This window comes from Protopterus annectens, chromosome 1.part1 (assembly GCF_019279795.1).
Source record: "Protopterus annectens isolate FY-2018-M chromosome 1.part1, PAN1.0, whole genome shotgun sequence".
In the NCBI taxonomy this organism is placed as follows: domain Eukaryota; kingdom Metazoa; phylum Chordata; order Ceratodontiformes; family Protopteridae; genus Protopterus; species Protopterus annectens.
The window spans coordinates 790,759,671-790,780,621 of record NC_056726.1 but is presented as its reverse complement, the minus strand read 5'-3'; positions in this window follow the sequence as shown (position 1 = coordinate 790,780,621).

Below are 20,951 nucleotides of genomic sequence, written 5' to 3'. Positions count from 1 at the left end.
ATGTCTGAACTTGTGAGTTTGTCCATAATACCCAAGCAAGATATTATGTCAAATGCCTTTGCCAGGTCAAGGTAGACAGTATGCATTATTTTGCCCATCATCCATGGCTCAAGTGGCCTTCTCAAAGTAGTCCACTGGGTTTAGTAGATGTGACATACTCTTGACAAAACTAAACTGGGATGGGTCCAGTGTTTGAATATTTCCCATGTCTTTATTTATTAGATCCGTGATAACTTTTTCCATGGCCTTTCATATAAGACTGGTCCAACTTATGGGTCTGTAGTTCCCTGGGCCTGCTGATGGTCTACCTTTATGTAGAGGGATGACCACTGCAGTCCTGCATTCCTATGGTAAAGCCTGTCTGGATGCTGTGGCTGAAAAGAGATTCTAGCAGGCCTGACAGGTCATGATTCAAACTACATAGGCGGCATCCCTGGATGTTATCAGGGCTCACTGCTGTTGTGTGTTTAGCTCTGGAGAGTGCAGTGCAGACACGTTCTTTAGTAACAGTGGGAGGATCAGTGGTAGAGGACATTTTTTGTGGAAAAATGAGTCATCTTCGAGACATATACACTCTATCGTCTGCTTGTACCTTATTGCTCTTGTGTAATACTTTTGAGTAAAGTTACTGTTCTCTACTCCTTTATCTTGGACTTTGGTAACTGCTTTAGACAATGAAATGTTTCTGGCAAGGCTTTTCTCTCTGTACTATAAGGATGAGAGGTATGCCTTCAATTATAACTGAAATGTCATGAAATCACAAGAAATTAATGGCTTTTATTGCATGTATATTCCTATACACTAGACAGACATTTTTTTCCTAATCAGAACTAGCCAGTACAGCTTTATACATACATACATAAATAAGCAAAAAGACGCACACATTCCATGTGAAATTGCTTCACAAAGGGTGATAAACAACGGGCTATAAAAAAACTGTTTCTTGTATTACTGATGACATATATTTTGGAGTTTGTCCCATAAGGCTCACATTGCCACCCCATGGCTTTGTACAGCCAGCTGGTAGCTAGCCAGGTGTACTGCTGCATTCAACTTGTTTTAACCAGCCTCTAACAGTAGCAGGGTATGTGCCCCCCATTGTTTTACTGCCATGAGCTGTACAACTGGACAACCTTGCACCTTCTTAGTGTCTCTAAAGTGCTGTAGTACCATTTTGTAAACCACCTAGTGACCTGTACTGAGGAGTTTATTAGCTGTTATTCTCATATGTCCACTGATACTGTGAATGAATTTGTGCCCACACTGCTACTGGTGCTGTTTCCAGTGCCACTCTTGAATTAAGCCTACTGTGAAAGCAACATAGCATAAAATGTCCAATTATTCTTCACCTCACCCTTTTTGCTGATTGCTCCCTGTCAGAACTATACATATTCTGTCCAGTTTGAGTTGGGAGTACATTCTTTGTCTTCTGTTTGCATATCCAGGAAGAACTCCAGCTCTGTAATGGCAAATTGATGTCTACATGCAATTATTCTTGGCCACCTGCTGCTGAGCTTGCTTCCTCCTAATTACCTCCCCCCACCAATTTCTTAGGGATATGGCAACAGCTATCCTGAAAAAAAAATCCAGTGCAGTCTGAGAGTTTGCCAACACACAAGTAAGATCAACATCTCTAAAAAATTAGATGACTAAAGGCAAGAATACTCTTGTTACTTGAGTCACACTTTTAATAGTCTTGTCAAATAACATATAACAAATTGAAATGACTGTTACTTGTAAAACTACCAATAAAGGGTCAGTAACAAGGATGCTTTTAGGAGCAGCTATACTGTCACCTTAGTCAAAACACCTTCTGCATGCCAGTGTATGAGTGTGTGTATGTATATATGTACACATCCACCACCACACATATGGGTGTGTGTACATCTGTATACATAAATAGAGATACATACAAATATAGTGATAGATTTATATAGACTCACATATGTTATGTGTGTGTGTGTGTGTGTGTGTGTGTGTGTGTGTGTGTGTGTGTGTGTGTGTGTGTGTGTGTAGACATACAAATATATAAGGCTTTATAAAGATATACAGCAAATACATTTTAAACAACCAAAGCAATATATATGATAAACATAATGACACATATTTTTTTAATTTAAATTATCATGTATTTCTATCTTGATAAGGGAGTAAATGATCTAGTCAACACAGCCATCTCAGTCACAAAAGAGGCAAGTTTGAGAAAAATTATGAGAATTCCAATTTAATGGTGAAATACAGCACTAAAACAATTATGTGCATGGCATACAAAGTTTTAATAAAATACATGCATTATCACACATCCAGCATATACAACTTTGACAGACATTCAAGAATGCCTTACATTGCAAGCCGGTCAGTAAGACATAGCAAGGCTGTGGTTTTACAATCACACGAATATAAACTTAGGTTAAGATTACATGTGCATGCATACTTATGCACATACATAGGAAAACATGGGGAAATACAGAGACTACATTTGTCTCAACTTTCAAATGGTAAGCAGTGTAACTTTACTACAGTCAAATATTCAGGAAAGGAGTGAAAGAGCCAAACATTTTACCACAGTACAGGGAAGAAAAAGAAAATAAATTCAGCTGGATGGAATCAGTATTACACAAACAGTTACTGTGTGATTCCTGAAAGGCATCAGCTAATGGGAAAATATTTTTAGAACAGTAACAAGATTCAATTTCAAAGTTGTCTGACATTTTTATTGAAACACTATAAGATTTTATTCTTTGAGAATATTAGGACATTTGCAACTCAATAGGTTTGTTTCCAAGATGCAACTGTCCAAAGCAATGTTGTCCTGTGAAATGAGGGAAACTGATTATAAATGTATGTCTACATGAGTACAAGCACTAATAAGCAACACTATTGCTGACCGTATGATACAACTGAAGGGGAAAAAGCATGTAGCAACAAACATGAAACAAAAACAAAAGCAAACACAATTGCCTAGGCTGGGATAATCATTCCACAACTTTTTACAATAAACAAGCACATACTAAAGAAGATGTAATTCTGCTGCATCTGCTCATGATAAAGCAGAATCATCTCCAGGATCCTCTTGCTCTATCAGCAAAATGATTTCATCATCTTTTAGTTCTCCAGATATTATTTCTAGGATAATTACTTCCTGTTGTGGTTTGATTTACTCCAAAACAGTCTCCTGCTGCCATTTTCAACATCTGCCATCTTACTCTTGTTTAGTTCTTTATTTTTATCATCCACATCTGCCATCATGTAAACAGCATAGCTATCCAACACTCTGCTCTCAACAACTCGATCATTCTCCTATCCAACTCTATGCTACGAATGGGAGTTATGTGCAGACTTAAAACTGTATCGGTGGTGTAAGAGGTAGCACACTCACTGTTAGTGCAGAGGGCTGTGAGTTCTACTCCCACACCAGGTAGCTTGAATGCTGACACTTTAGTGCAGTATAAGGAGGATGCAGAACTCCTATGCATGTGTGCTGTCCTTTACATGAAACATTAAACTGTGTCCCTGTGTGTCTGAATTGGTGGGTAGCTCAGGTGAATATAAGATCCCATAGCACCTATCGAGAAGAGTAGGGGAATTTACCCAATACCCTGGCCAAATTTTAACTAGTAGTTCATATACCACCTCCAGACTCCCATGAAAAGATGCTACTAGTTCAGTGGGACTAACCTGGTTAACAAAAAATAAGTATATAAATAAATAAATAAGACTAAGAGAAGTTTCTTACTGTCCTGGCCAAATTTCCCTTATTCAAAAGAGGCCACGGGCCAATTGGGATTAATTTGGTCAATAAAGCATAAATAAATAAACGACTGTAAGAATATGCTTGCAGGAATATCTGGGTAACACTGCAGTTACCATGAGAGAAGAAAAAGTAAAATCATTTTAGAAATATATTGTTTTGGAAATGCAGTTATGGAAAGAGGTTACACTGAAATGATGGCCTGAGCAAAAATCATAAGGAAACAAATTCAGTCTCACTTTTTTTTCATGGAATACATAATTTCTGTCAATGACTTAAAGCTAATGAAATAAAAGTTCTCAGTCAACTGAGAAACACATGCTTGAAATGATATGTGAATTATATATGGAGAAGTAAAAAAATAAGAGATATAATGTATTGGTGAGGACTGCGCAGTTAAACAAGTGGTGCTGAGTTGTGCTCTGTGCAATGCATTCTACAGTAATAATCCAGAAATTGATATATCAACTGATATGCTCCAGTTATCTTCATATTGAGGACTTCCTTTAGTCATGGAGTCATATGGGGACTGATTTGTTCTAGCTTATGGAAACTGGATATCTTATACATGCAGATCATTATTCCATATTCCCAAAAATAATCAATCTGAAGGAAGCCATAAATGCAAATGTGATTAGTGCATTAATGTCTATGGATAGGGAATACCCAATGTTATATATCACAATGGTCCAAAATATAAAAGTGAGGAATTCTGAACATTTTAAGAGTGAATGGGAATTCATAGCTCAGACATAATTTTTTGGGCTGTAGTGCTACTAACTAAGCCATTGCAAACATCACTAATATAGTGCTGAATCCTTGTATGACCCTAATGTCTACTCAGTCCATGGAAAGTTCAGGGTATATACTAGAGATGTATTATAACAGTTCTGTTTGCCCTTTATAACAAAAATATGCCCATGTATATTCAGATGTACACTACTTTCCCTTTAATGGCAAAAAATGCAGCCCTGACAGCCAGACATGACATCGGGATTCTCAAATTTAAGTACAAATGTTTCAGAATAGGCCAGTCAGTCCATTTGCATTCCTATATGCAAGTTTAGAAACAGGAGCTGGCATAGCCTTCAAAATTCCATCATATAAAAAAAATTTGCCAGAATTTTCAAAGAATTCTTATAACTTCATCTATAAAAGGTATAGATCTAGTTATAAAATAAATATATTTTGACTCTAGCACATTAGTGCATGTATTAAATTATTTAATATTAAATTTCTCCTTGGTTCAACAACTCTCGTTAAAGAATTCTCCAAAAGGGAGGCAGTATACCCTCTGGATCCAAGTCTAGTCACTGCATCCAAGGCCACCTGAAAAGAAGGCTAATCTCTAAAAACATACCATGCAAGTTCTTAATAGTTAATTCAAATGCAAGGAATCTATTAAATGGCCTAAGTGGGATTTGGGTTTTCTATACAGAGTTGTAGCTGACTGACTTCTACTGACATATATTTATTTATTTAGCCTTTGCTGACCAGCTTAGATCCACTAAGCTAGTGATCTCTTCTCAGCCGAGACCCGATATGGTATTTCTACTGCTATACTACTATTTTCACATCTAAGTACTCCATATTAGTACTCTGAATTTTATTTATTTATTTTTTTTGTAAAATTAGAGCTGTACCTTTTTCAGCACAACAAAATTATATAGTTATAATGCCCAATCAAAATATTTCCTTCTTTCACATGGGTGGATGGCATAATGGTTAAGGTGTTTACCTTACAAACACAAGGTGCAGAGTTTGATTCTCACATGGGGTAACTGGCTAGGATTGAAATTGGCTCAAAAGGGCAGTTAGCCTAGTTCTAACCTATGAATCTACTGAATATCAGACAGGAACATGTTTAGCTAAATCTAAATTCTCTTGTAAAAAACTCATCTCCTAATACCTGTCTGGCAGTAAACACAGCAACTTAAGACTGAGCTTTTAACAAGCTGATCCCTGTAATCAAGGGTACAGGATCTTATTCACTGTACCCCCATTTGCCAACTGTGTAAGTCAGCAAGTCACTTAAACAGACAGGTTTCCTGTGTTGCCCCTGAAAAGAAACACATGCTTCCAGTTGGCTTACTTAGTTAACAAATAAGTAAAAAAATAATAAATAAAAACTACAGAATCAAGATAAACTATAGCTTTAATGTAATGCTTCACAGACTACAATATGCATTATCAATATATTTTTTATTTCTCCTCAAAACACATCCATTTTGCAGACAACAGAAATGAAAATTCTTAGATTTGTCCACGTATCAGACAACAGGGGACACCACTGTATGACTTTAGTTAAAATAAACTGGTTGTCAGTAATGGTTTCAGAAATTTATCTTAACACACTAACCGTTAAGCTCTTTACATCCTTCCCACCAAACATCTCCTAATGAGAAACTGTCTACTCTCTGTGAAACCAAGAGGATATCCAACCTGCTAGACTCCATTATAACCTTAGCAGCAAGCAAAAAAAAAATAATTTTCTAGAACAGATCCAGCAAGCTAGAACAACATCCCACGACTAATCAAAAAAGAAATAACCTATTTTTGTTTACGAAGCAACTTAAAATTCCTCTGAGATGAATACAAATGCACATGTTTTATTGATTCAGGCTAAAACAATTTCACATTAACTGTTAAAGAATTCATCATAACCAAATTCTTCACTTGCATAATTTGTAACACCAGCTGAAAGTACTTGTTTTCACATATTTAAACACTATATAGCTTTTGGTGAAATAGTCAAAATGGTCATTTATTGCCCTAAGGAATATTCAGCTTTCTATGACACATTAAATAATGTTTATACTGGCAAAACTAACATGTATTAGAGCATGATCACATTTTTATATTGCTGCTGTATTTTCCTTTTATATGTATTTAGTTTACTGTAAAGGGTGAATCTAAGAGTGTTGCATATAAAGTGGAACTGTAATGTTAACTTTTGGTTAGTTGAATATTTTTAAGATTTTGTCAAATCTTAGCAAAACCCACGTGATCAATTTGTTAATTGCATGTGTTATAATCGGTTTACCTTCATATGGCTGAATTGCATATCTGTGATGGCAGATGTGCGAAAGTACGAGTGCCAAAGTTCGTAAAGACGAACAATGAATTGCTGAAATCACAATTTTATTTATTTTATTTTTTTTAATTATTGTCATTTAACCGGGTTGGTCCAGCTGAGCCAAAGGCCCGTTTTCAGTGGAGATCAGAGGAGAAACGCTCCAGTCAGAATTACAATCATTCAAGACAAACATTTATATCAGAGATGGCATATAACAAGGCAACTATAGAACAAGTGAAAATAATCAATTTAACAGTTATGTACAAGTTTAAATGTGTAGATATACAGTAGCAACAAGTAAGTCTGGATGTAGAGATTTATTTAAAGGAAGTGGGGTGTTAGTGTGTTGTAGTATTAGCACTATGGAGAGGAGCAGGAAATGAGGAAAGAGAAAGATATAAGAGAAGAGAGTAAATTAAGGAGAAAACAGAGGATAGAGAGAGAGATGTGAGAGAAGAGAGTGGATTTAGGAAGAGGGTAGCTAGAATCAAGATGGAGCTTGACAGGGACAGGACCAGGTGTTTAGCAGATGGTGTTTAAGTTCAAGTTTGAACTGGGACTTATGAGGGATGTTTCTTATATTATGTGGGAGGGAGTCCCAGGAGTTGGATAATGAATATTTGTATAGTGACTTCTCTATATTTTTCCTGGGTTTGTAGATGTCCAGAAGATGTTTGTCAGATGTACGAAGCAGAGGTTGGGGGATGTATAGTGCTACAATGTTAGAGATAGAGTGGGGGCAGGAAGTAGGGTTATAAAGAACAGAGTGTGTTATATGTAGTTGAGGAAGGACCAGTTGTTTGGGGAATTCAGGCCATTGCAGAGACTTCAGGGGAAGGCAGTGGTGGGATTTATATGGGCGATTGGAGGCAAACTTAGCTATTTTGTTAAAGGTTTGCTCTAGTTTGCTGAGACTAGTCGACTGGAGGTTAGTAAGGAGAGGAGCAGCATACAGAAGACAGGATAAAAGGAGAGATGTGGCTAGGAAGGTTTGGAGGAGGGAGAAAGAAATCTATGATTACGGTAGAAGAGGCCAAGTTTTTGTCGGTTTTCTTTATGCATTGATTGATATGTATATCAAATTTTAGTTCATCATCTATGGTGACACCAAGTAATTTACTATGTGGTTCAGGTCTGATGATGGTATTGTTAAGGGAGGTGATAGTGAAAGAGGATTTATGTTGTGTTAGTGTTTTAGGAAGAAAAGGTAGAAGTTTAATTTTTTGGGGATTTAAGATTAGTTAGTTATCAGTGAGCTAGGTTTCAATGTAAGAGAAAGTGTTTTGGGTAAGACAGAGAGAAGAGCTCAGGTATACTGTGGGCAGTAGTAATAAGGGTGGAATCATCAGCATATTGTAAGAGTGTTGAGAGATTAGTAGCAGAGTTTAAGTTATTAGTGTAGATATTGCACAGGAGGAGACCCAAAATAGAGCCTTGGGGAACACCAGTGTAAAAGTCAAAGAGAACAAAAGCCTGTAATACACTTGCCATTCACAAAAGAATCCAAGACAAGCAAACAAAAAACGGCAAAGTTAAGTCCAAAGGGTTTACTGCAAAACGCAGTAAAAAGACACAATTCAAAAACACAAAGCTTTCGGATTACTCCTTCCTCAGTGTGATAAAAATACATTCAAACATATTACTATTTAAATTAAAAACAAAAACACTGATAACGGTACAGCCAACTGGATAAAAAAACATTCATTAATTAAAGCAATCTCATGAGTTTAAAAACTTTCTTAAACAGATAAAATGCTCTTACAGAGAAGCTATGTTAATGAAGCCTGTTAAAAATAATTTCTTTAGGCATAACTGCGCTTTAAAATAGATATTATTATAGATAGAATTGATACCATAGAATTAATACCAGGGGGAATACTGGCTTGTAGTTTAACAATCCAGTTATATTCTTTCATCTCTAGATCATTATTTGTATCGACCCTCTCTCATACTATAAAACGAATATCTATAGCCCTACACCAGTGTACACAGGCAGAAATGGGGAGGTGACAGTTTGCCAGCATACAGATTGTAGTCTATTAGTTAAATAACTAGTGAACCAGGATATAGAAGGGGTAGAGAGGTGAAGGTCAGAAAGTTTAGTTAAGAATTTAGAGTGGGAGACAGTATCAAAAGCCTTAGAGAGATCAAGGAATAGACAAGAAAGAAGTAAGTTGTTATCACGGGCTTCTGTAACAGTTTGGGTGAATGAGAGTAGAGCAGCTGATGTGCTCTAATGGGGTCTGAAACCATATTGGGTGGGAGTTTAGGGGTTGTTGTCAAGCAGGTACTAGCTAACAATGAACACATTTTTCTCGTATTTTGGAAAGTGGGGATAGTATAGCAATGGGACAATAGTTTGCGGGATCAGTGGAGTTATCACCTTTATGGAGATGGATTGTATAAAAGGATTTCCATAAATCGGGGACAACAGACTCAGTAATGGAACGATTAACAAGGATAAAGACTGGGTAGGTAATTGAATTGGCAGCAATTTTAAGGAAGTGTGTGGGGGGGTAAATTGTCTACTGAGGGAGAGCAGGGTTTCAGTTTATTCACATGAGCGAATGCCAGTGTGCATTCACTCATGTGAATTCGGCATTCTGAGTGCAGATTGCACTACAGTGGGGATCGTACCCTTTCCCTCACTGAAGTGCAATCTCAGAGTTAATATAATAAATTAGCAGGGGGGCTTGCCCCCCTGCATAACGGTGTTTGTAGACATCCAGAAATGTTGGGTGTTTTGGACACATTCAACATTCCCGGGTGTTAAATTCATGTGCAGCACTTTTGCTGTTTTAAGAATTTGAAAGTGCAGTTTCTGACCTTTTGAGTCAGATATTTGCTGGGTTTTATTTGTGACCTTGTAAAGTTAAACCGTTATAATCATATGTTTTTTTTCTACCTTGTCAGTACCTTGCCCAGTATTTCCACTACTGACTCCAATTAGGCTCATTCATTCTGGGAACATGGAATCCAGGCATTCCCAAGCTAAACGCAAGCCCTAAAACCCACTCCTACTCAGGAATCCTGATCAGCCCTTCTGTTCCTTGATAAGTCCTGGGAAGTGGCTTACACTCTACCTATTGGAAGCACTGCCTCCCCCTTCACAGCTCCACTGAGGCCATAACTGCTGTTTCTGAAGGTAAAGTGTGCCTCTGCATGCTGAATTCCCTTTGGCTTTACTGGTTGTAAACATCATGACAGTGTGGCTTGAACACTACTGGTTAAATCATACTGCACCACTAGGTGTCACCCTTGTGGTGAGCTACAACTTTTATTTTTAATTTACTTTTTTTATTTGACATTTCCTTAATTGGGAAATTGTGAAGTCAGACTAAATGGAGTGGAAGGAAACTTAATGGCGCTCCAATACAATTTGAAGCCGGCACTGATGTGGATGGGGACTGTAGCGGATTTCCTCAGGTTTTAGTACATGGGAGAAATGAAAGCTCCAATGATGTACCTCGTGGGAATGTGGAAGCTGATAAAGACTTAATAGAAGGTGACTGTAACTCTTGTAACAACAGAAACATTGATTTGAGCTCTTGGCTGTCTAGAAAGTATTGTTTTGATAACAGACAAATGCCCAATGTTGAACTGAATAATGACAATTATTCTAATAATGCTAAAAGACTACACACTTTTTTATTGAAATATAGAACTTTAGACTTGGATAACATGCATTTAAATGAATGAATTAACTCTGGCATAGTCCCAAAGGGGCTGCAGGTATGGAAATACCCTAACAATGTACAGGATGCCACCAAGTTCTACAAGGAACTGTTGGGCATTTTTGACAGATGTGGTATAGAAATCATGAGAGCCTTAATTAGGCAGAATGAAAGAGAAATTAATATTTTATTAGGGCAAATTGATTGTATTAACCAGAAAATTGTTAATGATTTATTATTTACTGTAGAAGAACATAAAAATGAATATTCAGATGTAAGGCAGCAGATCGACAAAAAGTATAATATTATTTTTAATAGAAAGAAGAAAAAGTTTGGGAGGGAAACAACTGAATATCATGAAAATTGCAGTTATCCCAAACCTAGAGGTAGTAAAAATTACCAGCCCAGGTGGAATACTGGTTATGACAGATTTGCAAATGGTGATTTTAATAAGATTAACTACAATCAGGGGGATTTGTATGATTAAGACAATGGATTTTGGGACATGGAGGGTTCCTCTAACTTGCACGATCCTTTAGAATATCCCCCCTCTAGAGGTCAGAGAGGCTGAGGTACAAGCAGCCAGTTCATTACAACCACGACGGGTGGAGGGGGAGGGGTTGGGGGAGATTTTGACTGTTTATGATGCCCATGTAACTAATATTACAAGGGAAGGTTTTAAGTTAAATTTTAAAGGTTACAACATTTTTAATTACAGTGATTTACAGATCAATGAGACACATTTCAGCCTATTTACTAAAGGTTTTAATTTTATTCCAAAGAGGAAATGTGATATTACTAAATTGATTATAGACATAAAATTATTTTTGCGAAAGAAAATTTTGGAGTTATATACAGTGATAATAACAAGAGTAGTATTAAAGATGAATTAAAGAAAAAAAGTACTTTTAATCCACCCTTCTACTCTCAGTTGAAGCCCTGGTTGAGAAGGAGTTAAGGGTGGGGGTTTTGAATAATAAATTTTTACCGAAATTATCCAGTGATGAGAGGAGATTATTAGAGAAAACAAAAAACAATAAATACTTGAGGGTGATGAAACCTGATAAGGGAGGTGGGACAGTACCTATAAGCATGTTTCCATATGAAGCAAAAATGATGGAAGTATTCGAAAATACTTGAGTTTCAATAAATGAAATCAATATAGCATATAGACGTATATATTTGGTACTGAATGATTTATTATTGGATGGACTGATTGATTTGGATACTTTTTCTTTCCTACATAATGATAAGCCCCATATTCCAGCTATTTTTGGTATCCCCAAGGTGCATAAGAACCCCACAGACCCACCATTAAGAGCTATTGATGCAGCCAAAGGTTCTGTGATTCCTCCCTTAGCTAGATTTTTGGATGTTAAGCTCAAGAAAATCCCAATGGGAGATAAAAACGTGTTGATGGATTCCTGGGATTCCTTAAGGTGTGTTAAACCAGACTTATATCAGAATACTTTGTTGCTTATTACAATTGCTATAGTATATTTTTTTCGCTTGTATTCCACATGAGCAGGGTTCACTATGGTTTGAAGAAGCACTTAGATTGTTTGGAAATTTAACACTAAGTGAATTCCGTTTATGTTTGGAGTTTACTGACATACTATTAAAAAATAATTTTTTATACTTTGAGGGTGAAGTTTTCCAGCAGATTAGTGGTGTGGCTGTGGGTCAAGATGCACCCTAATATATGCTAATATTATTCTACTATTCTGGGAGTACAAGTTCATAGTCAGTTCCCAGTATAAGGACTGCTGGGTTATATATAAGCGATTTTTGGATGACATTGTTATTTTTTGGTGGAAACCAAAGAAAAATTTAATGAATTTTTTAATTATATTTCTGGTTCCACCAATTTTTACTGGTTCACATACAATATAGTTTGTGAAAATGTTAATTATTTGGATGTTACTCTATATAAGTGTAATGGATTATTTAGGTCAAAAGTATATAGGAAAAATACATATTCTAACTCATTCCTTTATTACGAGCGCGCATCCACAACATCAAAAAAGAGTAATATTAAGGGGCAATATGTGAGAATAAGCAGTATATCCTTGGATGACCAGGATTTTGTGAATGAATGAAACACTTTAAGGTATATGTTTAAGGAGAGGGGCTACCCTACTGATTTAATTAATGAAGTCTATAGTGAAGTAACTGAGGGTCATAGAAACAGATTTGGACCGATATTAGGTACTGGACTCCCTGATGTAGACAATACATTTGATACAGGGTCTTCTAGGAATGGGCCTGGTATGGGTGGGAGATATAAACATGCTTTTGTGACTGAATTTAATGGTGGTGCTGGGGTAATTAGAAATATTATGCAATGAAAATGGTACAAATTTGCCAGTTTATCAGACCTTACAGGTATGTTTGACATATCTTTTATATGTATTTTTAGTAAGGGTCCTAATATTAAAGACTTGCTGAAACACAATTATAGTAATAATGTTAAGCGGAATAAACTGGGCACATTTAAATGTGGTTCATGTCCCCAGTGTACTTATATCAGTACTACTGAAGCAATTGTAATAGAAGCTAGGGATAGGTATATAGTTGGTAGGGCTTATAGTACTTGTGACTCCAGTGGTGTGGTTTATATTGTTATGTGCAACTAATGCACAGCATTTTATGTAGGGAAGACCAAAAGAAAATTAAGAAGTAGAATCTATGAGCATATATATGACATATGGAATGGCAGTCAGAGAACTGCTTTGTATAAGCGCACCCTTAATTGTTCTTAGCAAAGTTTTTATTTTTTATTTTAGAGGAAAGACCTAAGGATGTTAGGGGGGCATGTTGGAAACTAAAATATGGTATAAGGAGGTTTACTGGCAAATTGTTTTGGAAGCCAATAAACCCCCTGGATTAAAATGATACAGTTTCCCTTGCCCCTGTTATGAAATTAAGGGCAGTTAGATTGTGAACTGTATCAGCAGCTTCCATACATTTGGACATTATATGACATGTCCTATTAAATGATACATTTTATTTAATGAGTGTAGGTTTAGTGTGATAACAATTAAGACCAGTAGATGGTGCTGTTAGCTATGGTTTTAGAATGTGTCTCTTTGATTTCGGAATTTCATTCAGGGGTTCCCAAAGTGTACGCCGCCACTCCCTGGGGAGCCGCAGCTTCCTCACAGGGGAGCTGCGAAGTAAACCCTTCATTTATGATTCTTTTTCTTTTGTTTTTTAATTTTCACGCTGTTTGAGCTGATGTCATCACGTGAGTGATGACATCAGCTCTGTCAGGGCTACCAGCCTGTCTGAACTGAGCAGGGAGCTCACTCATTTCCAGCTGGACACGGCTGCTCAAATGCAAGCGGGAATGGCAACGAACGGATTATGTTCGGGGAACAAGAATCAGACCTGTGGCGAGTACGGCCAGAAAGAATTAAGACCATGCAAGTAAGGAAACTTTCAGAGAAGTGTGTGTGTGTGTGTGTGTGTGTGATGACAGGGAAAAGTGCTGAAGAGCAGTATTAAATTGCCATTCATTTTTTAATATTAGTCACCACACTTCCACTGTACATTTGTGCTGTACAGATTTTAACCACAAAAGGCTTGGGAAATTCCCAAATATACAGAATACACTGCAATAGATTCAGTGTCTGATATGAACTGATTGAGCAGGAATTCATTTTTGAAACTGCAAAGTGACAGAATGTAACTGGTAGTTTAAGTGACTTTTATTTCTGAGATTAAATCGGTTTCATAATGCTGTTCAGTATGTCATTTCCATGTTTCTTAAACTTGACATATAGGATTTCAGATCTGTAAAAAAAATTATAATTTTGTTCTGCTGTTCTTTAACATATATTTTTGCTGTACATTTAAAATGTACCTCAAGTTACAGTCTCATTCCATTAGTTATGTCACATTACAGTTGCTCCATTTCTGCTAGTAATGGCTGAAGTTTTTTCTGTAATTTTAATTTGCAAAATTCTAAGGTAGTTTCACAGTATATGTAGTACTGTGTGTGTGTGTGTGTGTGTGTGTGTGTGTGTGTGTGTGTGTGTGTGTGTGTGTGTGTGTGTGTGTAAAATAGCATGTGTTTCTGTTTCCAATAAGTAGGGCTTTAGTTAATTTGCAAAGGTTCTTATGAATGGCTTGGCCTCATGGGTGATTTGCCTGTGTGTCTATGTTGTGTGTGCAGTTTGTGAATTTTGTTTTGTTTTCATACAGTAGCTGTACAGAAATGTTTCTGGCTTTGCTGACAGGCAAACAATGTAAATCAGCTTGTGAAGCTGTATCAAGAGAGTATATAAATATCTCTATGACATAATTTAGTGGGGATGGGCTATTAGAATGTTGTGTGCATATCCATGCATATACGTATGTACATTTGCACATTATGTATGTCTTGAGCATACATGTATATATAAGTATATATTAACTCATGTGTATATTTCTAAATTGAAGTTGCTGAAATTTTGAAGTGTTCTGATCTAATATGCACTTTATGCGTGCCGAGGAGGGGAGGGGCACCTTGGGAAAACCTGGATTCAGCAAGGGAGCCAAGAAACGAAAAAGTTTGGGAACCACCGTCATATATACTTATATATAACATATTTTAGAAAAGTTACTGATATTGATTTCAATTTGTATGAATGTGATAAGTATTTTAAACGTCCGGTTTAGGTCATTTGTACATACATGTTTTTTCCAATTTAATGTTTATTTGACTTTTTGCGTCATCATCATCATCATCATCTTCTTTTGGCTGTTCCCATTAGGGGTCGCCACAGTGGATCATATGTTTCCATTTCTTCCTCTCTGACCACATCCATAAACCTTATCTTAGGCTTCCTCTTTTCCTGTTACCTGGTAGCTTCATCCTTAGCAACTTTTTCCCAATATACTCAGCATCCCTCCTCAGCACATGTCCAAACCAACGTAACCTGGGCTGTCCCTCTAATATACTTATTCCTAATCCTGTCCACCCCCGTCACACCCAGTGCAAATCTTAACATCTTTAACTCTGCCACATCCAGCTCTTTCTCCTGCCTTTTTGCCAATGCCACTGTCTCCACCCCATATAACATAGCTGGTCTCGCTACCCTCTTGTAGACCTTCCCTTTCACTCTTACTGGTACTCGTTTGTCACAAATCACTCCTGACACTCTTCTCCACCCACTCCATCCTGCCTGTACTCGCTTCTTCACCTCTCTTCCACACTCACCATTACTCTGAACTATTGATCCCAAGTATTTAAACTCATCCACCTTTGCAACCTCTACTCCTTGCATCTTCACCATTCCTCTATCCTCCCTCTCATTCACACACATATATTCTGTCTTAGTCCTGCTGACCTTCATTCCTCTTCTCTCTAGAGCATATCTCCGTTTCTCCAGGGTCTCCTCTACCTGTTCCCTACTCTCACTACAGATCACAATGTCATCTGTAAACATCACAGTTCATGAGGACTCCTGTCTGATCTCGTCTGTCAACCTGTCCATCACCATTGCAAATAAGAAAGGACTCAGAGCTAATCTTTGATGTAATCCCACCTCCACCTTAAACGCATCCATCACTCCCACCGCAGACCTCACCGTTGTCACACTACCCCCGTACATATCCTGTACTACTCTTACATATTTCTCTGACACTCCTGGCTTCCTCATACAATACCACAACTCCACTCTAGGCACCCTGTCATATGCTTTCTCTAAGTCTACAAAAACACAGTTATTGACTTATTTATTGACGTTTTGCATATTTTGAAAAAAGAAAAATACAAGCAAAAGAGTAAATTAAAAATACAATTGAAACATAAAAACTTCAACTATATACATTCAGAACAATTATAAGCACGCTGTATAGTAACAGGCAATACCCCATTAATAGTATCTTGAAAAGATGAAAATTTACATTTATAAATATGGGACAATCAATGATATCCTTAAATGATGAAACACCTGATATGCTTAAAGGTGTTTTTTAACCAATTTGTTTTCCTGTGTGACCTTATTACTCATTGTTTTAGTTTGTTGGTTGGGATATTTTGTAGACACTCTTATGTTTATGGATATAAGTTGGGTTGGGTATGATAACCCTGTGTTTCCAAAAGTCAAACATTCCTCTTATGCTGTGCTGATGATGCCATTTGAAGGCAGAAACATGCATGTCCACAGCTGGAGGGGTTTGGCTTTATTGGCCTGAAATTGTCCATAAATAGACTTAAAAGTAAAAGAAAAAGTCATGGACATTCAGTACTTCCATTTAGCTGAAACACCTGATATCCTTAAAGTGTAATTTGCATGTATCCCATGTTGCCTCTGATACAAGAGGTTTAAGGTATCACACAGTGGAAAGTCTAGCTTTGCTAATTTTTTCTTTTTTGTGCTTTTAAATATGGGACAATAAAAATTCCAGTGTGTTGGTGCATTGGTGTTCTCCAAATGGATGTCTAGTAATTCACATTTTTTAAACAGTAATAGAGAAAAAATATATTGATAGTAAATATGGCACTGGAGTATTTAAGACAAGATGAACATTAATTGAAAGAAGATAGCTTAGAAATTATCTACAACTATTTACAAAACAGATGCCACATTATTGATACTATCAATAGTAAGTCAAAAACATAATCTCTTTAGTTTCTCTTTTCCTTCCGCCATTTTTCTTTTTTCTTCTTCCTTTTCTTTAGAATTGTCATCATCTATAATTCAGGTACAGAATGAGCATAGGTTCCAGTTTAGTATTTTTAGGATAGTGTCTAAGAGGTAACGCCAGTAAGCTTGAAAGTATGACCTTTTGTTGGAGTTTTTAGTTGCTAATTTATGAGAGGATATAAGTTTTATTGCCATTCCTTTAAAGTTTTCCCAGGAGATTTTGGATTTATCCAACCAAAGTTTTTGCAATAAAATGTTTGATTAGTGCTTAGACTGTAATTCTAACATGTTTTGGAGACCAGTAAGGAATTTAGGAGTCATATGTAGAATTGCTGTTTCCCCATGAAAAAATAGTCTTCTTGTATCCCATTTTTTGAAGTTTATAGACTTTCTTACAACTCCAAAAAATATGTAATAGATTAGCATTTTCCTGGGGGCAGAAGGGGCAAGTTAGGGTTTTTTATATCCAATTTTTTTTTAGAACAGCAGGTGTATAGTATGCATTGTTATTGATCATGAGCTGCATATATATTACATTTTTAAAAAGAGTTAAATTGAATGTATTTTTTTAGAGCTTGGTATTTTTGGTCTATTGAGATATTATTATTTTTCTCTTCCCAATATTTGGAGTAAAGGAGTGAAGATTGGAATTTAATTGCAGATATTAGTTTATAAGCAATGGAGAGCATTTTTGTTTTGTAGGATACAGTTCTGAGAATTTGCTTGATTACTTTAATGTTTTGTTCCTCTATTTTTATTTTTGAAAACTTGACATTGACAACTACTTTAATTTGTCTAAGCACAGTGTCATATTTGCGTGTTACTCCTAAGTGGGATATTAGGTCAGATAAGTTTAATTTATTTAGGTTATGTATTTGACAGACCATTATATCTTTAAATTGAGGATAATTTGTGAGGTCTATCATTTTGTAATTTAGTTTCAAGTTTAAGTTAAGGTGTATTGGTTGTAGTAAATCAAGTGCATTTTCTAGGTGGAGTGATGATATTAGATTTTGAAAAATTATTATTTCATTCTTGATCATAGGATGAATTTTGGTAGGACAATTGTTCTTAAGTTGAATGTAGGGAAGGGTCTTTGGGTTAATATTGAGTGATTTTATTTGATTATACCAAATTTTAATTCAGAGTGGGGACCAGTTTTGGCTGTCTGGGTCATAATTCCATATCTGAATAATTCTGCTAGCACCAATGATATCATAGTGTAGTTTAAAGTCGGGTAGTCCTATAACCTCCTTTTCTCTTTGGTAGTACTCATTTGTCATAATGACTTCTTGTAGTTTTAGGGTACCATATGAAGTCTGAGAGTTTGAGAGAGCTGATTTCATTTTGCAAAATAATTTTTTTTGGATATTTAGATTTATGACATTTAATGGGTATAGGATTCTCGGTAAAACATTCATTTGAATGATGGCTGCTTTCAATAAAGAGAAGGGTTTGTATTTTTCCACCTAGATATGTCTTGTCTGACTTTTTTGCTATGTTTCATGTAAATTAGTTTCCATCAGGTCTTTATGTGTGTGTACAAAGCTGATACCCAAATATTTTATTGAGTACTTTACTGCAATTGCAGTTACATGGAAGTAGGATTCCTTATGCTTATAAGGGTTAATTGGGAATATAAAAGATTTCAAGAGGTTGATTTCATAATTAGTTAAGTTTGAGAAATTTTCTATTGTTTTTAAAATGTTATGTAAGTCAGTGTTGGGAAGTTGGAAGTAGATATTGAGGTCATCCACAAACGCAGTAAACTTTAAATCTGTGCTATTGATTTTTGGAATATGACGATAAGTTTTTTGAGAAATAGAGAGTACGAGCGGTTCTAAGTAGAGATTGAAGAGATAGGGGGATAGAGAGCAATCTTGTTTGGTTCCATTGGTTATTTTAATAGACTGAGACTAAATGTTGTTAATATACAATGTAGTAGAGGCATTTTTATAGATAGTTTTGATTATGTCTATAAAGTATTTGGGGATATTGAAGCAAGGCATAATTTTGAAAAGAAAATTTAAATCTACTTTGTCGAAAACTTTACTTGCATCTACTGCTAGAGCATATCTGGGAAGTTTGTCTTTTGCCAAGAGCAACATTATTGTATCAAGAGTTAAGGTGTTGTCACAGACCTGCCTTTGTTGCATAAAACCTAATTGCTCTGATGAAATTATGAATGATATTACTTTTTGTAGTCTATGTAATAGTATTGAGGTTAGTATTTTAATATCTAAATTTATAAGAGCAACAGGTCTGCAGTTATATGGATTTGTTATGTCTGAGTTAGGTTTAGGAATCAAAATAGTTCTTGAATTGTTTATGTAGAGGTCTGGGATTCCATGAACTATTAATTTGAGTGGAAGAGTGCTGAAGGATAAGCTAATACTCGAACGAGGTGTATAGAAATGCTTCATTCAGTCCACACCATGCAAAAAAAGCACTCCATTAACGCATTTACAAACCAAACTGTGTTTTTGTCTCTATAGTAAAGCCTTCATCAGATGACCAGTGTTCAGAATACTCTGAACAGTGGTCATCTGATGAAGTATTTACTATAGAGACAAAAACGCAGTTTGGTATGTAAATGCGTTAATGGAGTGCTTTTTTTGCATGGTGTGGACTGAATAAAGGATTTATATACACCTTGTTCGAGTATTAGCTTATCTTCAGCACTCTTTCGCTTGAATTATTGGTTCTTTTCAGTGCTCAACCACAGTGTTTTTGGTTTATTCCATGAACTATGATATACAGTAGTTGTATACTCTAAGCAAAATACCAGAAAGCTGTAAACTGATTTTTTTGAAAAATTTGGCCGTGAAACTGTCAGGTCCAGGAGTTTTGTTCATTTTTTAATTTGTTAATGGCAAGTTGGATTTCTTTTGATGTGAGTGGGTTTGCTACGATGTTTTTCTGCTCTTCGTTTAATAGTGGGAATTTTAGGTCTTTTATGTCTGAATGGACTTGTTTCTGAGAGTTACATATTTTGTTATATATTTCGACAAATCAGTTTATTATATCTGAATCAATACTTAACAATTTACTGTTGCATTTTATTTCTGTTATTTTAGGGGGGCCATTTTTGATATTTATTAATCTGGACATACATTTTTTAATTGTATAATTGGCTGGTGAATTCTATTGGTGATTTAGTTATTTAGGAAGAATATAAATGGGTTAGTTTTAATGCTTTCTTTACATCTGATGAAGTCATCCTTTAAAGAAAATGTGGCAATTCATTAAGCATTTATGTGTATTTTTTAGTGTGCATTTTATTCGGACAGTAAACTTATTTCCTAGTTTCCTGGTCTTAGTTGTGGTCCTTATAAAGTGCCTATTTTTGTGGATTATTGGTGTTTATTTTGGCACTTTTCTCCTTTTGAGAAATTCTGAATGTGATAATATCCTGTTTTCAGCGAAGGCTTGGGGAGAAAAGCTGTACATTGACATAATATGGTTCAGTTAAATAAAGTTATTACAAATCCCAATACAAAAGAATGTTCTTAGTCGTAAATTGTCATTCTCTACCAGTCTAGGTAGTTTTGTAGGTAGGTACAGGGGTAGAGTTGGAAGAGTTAAGTGTTACATGAATAGAGGCATATTTGTTCACACTAAAAATTGTTATTCATGCAAATATAAGGAGAAGATATCTAAACAAATTAGTATTAAAAATAAAATAATTAGAAAAATGAGATGTGGATAATTGACTCATGGAATGTGAAAGGGATACAAGATAAAAATAAAAGGAAATGTTTTATGCATTTAGCATTTAAATCAGAAGCTAATGTTATATTTATACAAGAGACTCA